Genomic DNA, 7,166 nt, shown 5'->3' on the forward strand with positions numbered 1-7,166 from the left:
TTTTTCTTGCCACATTAAACCTATCGGCAAAAGTGCAATTAACTATGTAACAGGGTCAATGTCATGCAAACCGCTCGACTTCTGCCAAACGAGATCGCGCTGCGAAAAAAGATAAAAGGTAGTCCACAAACCGGACGGAAAACAGTGAGCCTGGCATGTTTTCACTACTTGGTCGCTGTGCTCGAGGAGGGCTAACCACCGGAAAAGGCATGACGTATGCATGCCTTCCACTAATGAAAGCAGGCAGATTTTAAAAGGCAAGCCCACGAACCATTGAAAGAAACTGACATGACATGGGTGGGGGTCCGAGCCCTTTTCTAACTACTAATGCATCTCGCAAGCGAAACGCATGTGCATGCGCATGTGATGCAGGCTCGACCCTAAAAATTGTATTCCATGTGGGTTGGGGCATTGGGCCTCCGGCAGTGAGTGCATGTCCGACTTCCCAAGGGGAGCCTGTGCAGGTGTGATTAAGAGCAGCAGGCTCCGGGCGGAGGGATTGGTGAGCAGAAGAGAGCTGCAATTGCAGCTTTCCCTGGCTACGGTCATACCACCCTGAATGCACCCGATCTCAGAAACTAAGCATGGTCGGGCCTGGTTAGTACTTGGATGGGAGACTGCCTGGGAATACCAGGTGCTGTAGGAATTAGGCCTCTTGCAGACACTAGGTGCTGCACATCTTAGCTCAATTACACAGCTTCCTCGCTAATTTCATTTCCACTTTTTATTTCCTGCACTCTTTTTTTCCTGTCTTAAAAAAATAAATAAAAAATAAAAATAAAATAAAAGCAATAACACTAAAATACACACTTTCCAAAGGAAAACGTACAATTATTCTGCACTTTACACTCGGCCCAAGCTGTAGAAAACATTTGCTCCACGACGGGAAAAGGGATCCCTAGCTAAGGCTTTGCTTTCTTGCGGTAAGCATATGCGTGAGGTCTTAAGACAAGATCTCACTTCTTGTGATGTCATTTCCTGTCAGGTCATAGGTTGTGATGCCACTACCTGTGATTCCAGATGCGATTTCACAGGCCGTGGTGTCATGTGCAGTGATGTCACTTGCATAGTGTCTAACTTGGTCAGTCCCCCCACTTATTTGCTTCAAGACTTGTGCCATGAATAAGCCTTAGCCCCCAAGAAATAGTGCTTGAGCCCACTATTGGCAACCAAATGGAAAAAATCAGCACAGCGTGTTGGAAATGTGATAATACGACAATGATGTATTCGGTGGGGAAGAATGAAATTAGTTGTACACACTAGTGTAACAGAGTCCAAAAGCAGAGCATTCCAGAAACAGGGAATAAAAAGAGGAAAGGTGCGTACAATTTGAGTTGTTATAAAAGCATTCCAAAGCATTTTCTGGCATTTCATGGCACTGTAACAGGTGTCATTAACTCAATAATCCATTTATCGACCACAGAAAGAATGGGTGAGCAGGGCGTGTGCAGAATAAAACCTGTTCAACATAGGAAAACATCCCAGCAGAGAGCACATTACTCACTGTTGTGTCCTAAGCATTAAACTACAGACCTCTGTCACTTTCAGTTTCACTTATATTGTAAGAAGGGGCATTATTTTGCATGTTGTTTGAGAAAGGATTCCATGATGAAAGATCTGATTTTTGCAACAACTCCTAAATACTTTCTGCGGGACCCTGGTTTGACAAAAGTAAAGACTGGCCACCTCTGCCTGTAAGGCATGGCGAATATGTTGCAGATGGCACTTACAGAGTGACAGAGCCTCTCCATTAAGTGAAAAAAGTGCAAGAAGAGGGCTTGCCTTCCCGTTTATTTCTGGATTTGTTAAGGTAGTGTAGAAGAGATATTTCTCCCAGCCAAAGTGAATGGAGTTGTTGCCACTCAGTGGGATAACGAAGACAGAATTCCTGCACAGCAGCAACTAATCGTCCATGGGAGGGGAGAATGAACGCTGCCGTTCAGAAGCAGCGTCTCCCCTGGTGACTCCTCCTTGTCATGCCCTAAGGAGGGGTCCAAGGAGGCGCAGCACATGCTGTGTCAGGTCAGGGTTGTCCATTGTAATTGAGTGTGTGAGAGGGGCCGTCTGATAGTCGTGCTAGGTTGGGGAGGGGCTGCTGCAGCGTGTGATGATGAGATAATCGGACGTAACCCAGAGCATTTTAAATAGAGGAGTTAACAAGCATTTTCAATGCAACGGGTCTCGCATTTGCTCGAGTTAGAGCTATTACCATTGTAAACTCCTAACTGGACTTTTCTTGCCACACAAATGAAAAGAAAACAAAACGCAGCGCGATCGCGCTGGGGTTTACATAGCACGATCGCACTGCATTTTTTTTTCATTTGTGTGGCAAGAAAAGTCCGGTTAGGAGTCTACAAAGCTGGTGGTGGGGTGGGGGAAGGCAATGCTCTCGTGTTTGCTCAAGTTAGAGCTCCTAGCGTTGTAAATTACTGAGTGGACTTTTCCTGCCACACAGACTGAAAATAAAGAGAGCGAGGGCGAGCTGGCTCTGGAAAAGCCCCCCTCTGCTGTTGGTTTATATTTACAGAGGGAGCTGGTGGGGAGGAGGTACTGAACAAGCACCCACACTGTTGAGGTGAAACAGGCAAATGCCCCAAAAAAGTCCCTTACAGAAGAGATAAACAGGACATAGTGCAATTACACAGTACTTTGTGCTGCTCCCAAAGTAAAAAAAGGCAGGACAGAGAGGCAGCACTGACCACTAGCAAGCAAGGATTTTTGAAGGACACTGCAACTAACAAATCAAAACGCTGGAACTCACTCTATTGTATACTTTAGTATACAGCAGGCTGAACGCTAAAGCTCGACCTAAAAAGGGTGATGGCAGAGATGGAAGTAGATGCAGACTGATGGAAGTCATTGCTGCTAACAATAATAGGCAGAGCGGCCATGTTTAAAATAGTCATGTTCTCAAAATTCCTTCATATTCTCCAGAATGCTTACAATAAGATCTAGGATGAGCTATTTATAAGAACTGATGAGCCAATCAGGAAACCTTTGCGGAAGAAGGGGCATCCCATGAGAGCACTTTAAACTCTGCCACGCAGACCATAAAATGGTGGTAACACCATGCCTGATATCAGAGCTTATTATTGGGTGGCACACTTCATCATTATCAATGTTTGGGGCTACTTACCTGTGATCCCTCCTATGTATGCACTAGAAAAGACACAGTTTCATGGACAGCCCTTCCAACACTACCTTAATAGGGGAAGGGAATGAGATGCCTATTCTCTGAAACTTAGGAGGCAATCGAGGCATGGGTTCGGACCGATAAGTGTATAGGATAGGAGGATAGGCAACAATAAAGACCTAGGAAATCCCACTTTGGATGGAATAGAGACTCCAGGAACACGAAAAATTTGAGGGTTTTGAGTCTTGGGATCTTATTGGTATTTCCAAGGTGGGCGACATCCTTGAAGAGGGTGACCTTATGACATCTGAGTCTCTTCATCATGACTGCTAACTCCATGGTACTCAATATTTTAAATATCTGTAACTTTGCCAGACATGGGGTGCGGAGGGCATCAAGCCAGATTTGCCAGAGTATGCACCCCTAGAGGCCAGACTGCTTATGGGGATGATCGAAGAGAAAGCAATCTCCTGCACCTGCAAAACCATTAATAATAATATACCAGACTCCCTGAAGAAACTATGGGAAACATGGGAAGGTGGGGTAGGGGAATTAGTTGATTTGGACTCAGAGGCAGCACTAACGCATCCTAGCGAAGTGACAATCAAATGTAGGCTGTGGCTTATACAATTAAATTCAGACTGCCAGGGTTCTACCAGAACCACTAGGATTGGTGATCCCCACGGCCTGGTGGTGGTGGAGATCGTAATCCTGAGGATCATGGTCTCGCTCTTCACCAGCCTTTTCATAGCGGTTTCACCAACATGAAAAGGCTGGCGGAGAACAGGTGCAGCAGTCCACGGGGGGGTCCATGCACTTGGCATGGACAGTGCAGCGGTCCCCCTGCCCAGTACGGTTGCAATGTTCACTGTCTGCTGTGCAGACAGTGAACATTGCGAGGCTGCTGGTGAACCCTGCGAGCTACAGCATTGCTGCTGGCTCAATTACGAGCCAGAGCAAATGCTGTAGCCTGTTTCCTGCTAGGCCAGCAGGCAGAAACCAAGGTTCGCCTGCCGGCCTAGCGGGAAACTCCTAATAAATAGGTCTGGGGTGGTCACCACTACGGCGGAAACCACCCTGTCGGGAGTTTGGTGGACGGGTTTTCCCATCCTGACAAACTCATAATGAGGGCCCAGTTGTATTCCTGTGGGTTTTTTTGTTTTTTGTTCCATGACTCAGGCTACATTTTTAACATCTGCTGATTCTCCTGTATCTTTCAAATAGAAGGTAGAAGTGAGTGTTGCGATGGGAATCATTGCTCTGTGCTAAACTGGACAGAATATAGTCAGTCACTTTGGTCCTCATTATGACATTGGCGATAAATCCCACTTACCGCCACGCTGACTGCCGCCAACATACCGCCACCGCTACGGACATCCCTTAACCATATTATGACACACACAGACCAATCCATCACTATTCAGCCACATACACAATTCCGCCACACCAAAGGTCAGTGATAAACTGGCGGTATCAAAACCCACACCGTTACGCCAACAGAACAACGCCCATCACATTGTGACCCACGAATCACCACAGCGGACATTCAATGGCGGTAACCATTGGCGGTACATACGACTGCGCTCAAAATATACACACATACAAAACAACACCACATTGGACAATTCAAACTATACACACCTGACACCCATACACACACCACACCCACACCACTATAAAACATACACCCACATTACCCACAACCCTTTACGACTACAAACCATTGGGACGAGACAGACACCACGACCACAGACAAGACCAGAGCCACGCACCACCAACACCTATACACCACCCACGCACCCCACATCACACACCCCAACACATTACCCTACACACCCTCACCCACACAACTCACACATCACCCATGGCACCACAACGACACCCCGATTCTCAGAGGAGGAGTTAAGGGTCATCGTGGAAGAAATTATCAGGGTAGAGCCATAGTTATTTGCAGCACAGGTGCAGCAGATATCCATTGCAAGGAAGATGGAGCTATGGCGGAGGATCGTGGACAGAGTCAATGTCGTGGGACAGCACCCAAGGACCAGGGATGACATCAGGAAGAGGTGGAACGATCTAGGGGTGAAGGTATGTTCCATTGCAGCAAGACACCAACTCCCTGCACGGAGGAATGGCGGTGGACTCCCACCTACTCCCCCACAACTAACAACATGGGAGGAGCGTGTCTTGGCAATCATGCATCCTGAGGGCCTGGCCAGAGTAGCAGGAGGACTGGACTCTGGTAAGTCAACTCACTATATTACCCCCCCCCCAACTGCATGCCATCACATACCCTCACCCTCGCTCTCATCACTCCACTCCATCCACACACTCCACCATCACATATCACTCATCCCAATGCCAAGCCCTGCATGCCATACCAATGCATGTAACCCACTCACAGCCCTGCATGGACACCTATCACCAAAGCATGCACACCAGAGAGAATCAGCTAGCCCACCACATACCAAAGTACAGAAGTGAAAGATGCCAGGGCAAATACAACCAAAGAGGGCAACCCACTAATGCACAATATGTCACACACAGAAACAATAACACTGCATTACCATTCCGGCAGGTACCCCCAGCCAATGTCAGCGGCGAAGAGGTGCCAGCACTATCCAGTCCCCTAACAGAAGAGGCCCACAATGATGACATCAACTCTGGTCACCTGGATCTGGATGACCAACCTGGCCCATCAGGGACCTCTGGACAATCGGCTACCCAGGCACAGTCACACACTACCACAGAGCCTCCCCATCTGGAAACACCACCACAGCGCCCAAGTTGCCGAAGGGTACAGTAAGTGGGCATAGAAGTGAGAAATAACAGCATGCCAGTGCCAAAGATATACAAATAATTGACAATGAAATGTGAAGTAACACTGTCTTACCTGTGTGTCATTGGAAGTATTGTCGAATCACTGCAGTTCTGTTGTCCTCATCCTCTGCCTCCTCATCCTCACTATCCACAGGGTCCACTGCTGCCACATGGCCATCTCAAGCCTCCTCCTCCTGCAGAAAAGGTACATGGAGTCTCAGGGCCAGGTTGTGCAACATGCAGCATGCCATGTTTATCTGGCAGACCTTCTTGGGTAAGTAGCACAGGGATCCACCTGTTAGATGGAGGCACTGAAACCTGGCCTTCTGGAGGCAAAAGGAATGTTCGATAATCCTTCTTGTTCGCCCATGTGACTCATTGTAACATTCTTCTGCACTTGTCCTGGGATTCCTCCCAGGGGTCAGTAGCCATGATAGGTTTGGGTAACCAGAGTCACCTGCAAATATCGAGGGACAGCATTTAGCCACACACTATTCCATATGGCCCACACCATACCCATACACCAACATCTACTGGGTAGTTGGCCCATCACATTTGGGATGCTGCTATTCCTCAGGATAAAGGCATCATGCACCGATCCACGATACTTAGCATTGACATGGGAGATGTACTGGTCCACCAAGCACTCCATCTGGACATTCATTGAGTGAAAACTCTTTTGATTTCTGAACACCTGTACATTTATGCCGGGGGGGACAACTGCAATATATGTACCATCAATTGACAATGCTCTGGTCAGCACTATTGAGAACATTGGCTGTGACAGTCCAGCTGCCAAGCCCACTGTCACTTGGAAAGAACCAGTTGCCAAGAAATGGAGCACAGATAGGACTTGTACAAGAGGGGGGATCCCAGTGCTCCCTCTCTTTGAAACTGTAGATTGCAGATCTTAGGTCAGGCTCCAACTGGGCACACAGCTCGATGACTGTGGCCCTGTCAAGTCTACAGGTGAGGATAATGTGTCTGTCCTCCATTGTTGCCAAGTCCATCAGTGGTCTGTACACAGGGTATGTCTCATCTCCTGTTCATCCACAGCAGTAGCAATCTATGGGGCAAAAGAGTGAGGAGCCAGTCACAAACTGTACATCGTAGCCACAACAGTACAATGCATGATGTTAATTTTTAATGTGTAAGTGGTATTTGTCCTGTTTGTCCAATTTTAAACTGTGATGCAGTTATTGTCCAGGGCCTT

The 7,166-nt window shown here is 47.5% G+C and overlaps 1 pseudogene; it reads left to right on the forward strand.

The window, feature by feature from the left end:
* Positions 1-537: 537 nt before the first annotated feature.
* Positions 538-646, forward strand: LOC138252167 (5S ribosomal RNA; annotated as a pseudogene).
* The last annotated feature ends 6,520 nt before the right edge of the window (positions 647-7,166 follow it).

Source organism: Pleurodeles waltl, chromosome 8, assembly GCF_031143425.1.
Source record: "Pleurodeles waltl isolate 20211129_DDA chromosome 8, aPleWal1.hap1.20221129, whole genome shotgun sequence".
In the NCBI taxonomy this organism is placed as follows: domain Eukaryota; kingdom Metazoa; phylum Chordata; class Amphibia; order Caudata; family Salamandridae; genus Pleurodeles; species Pleurodeles waltl.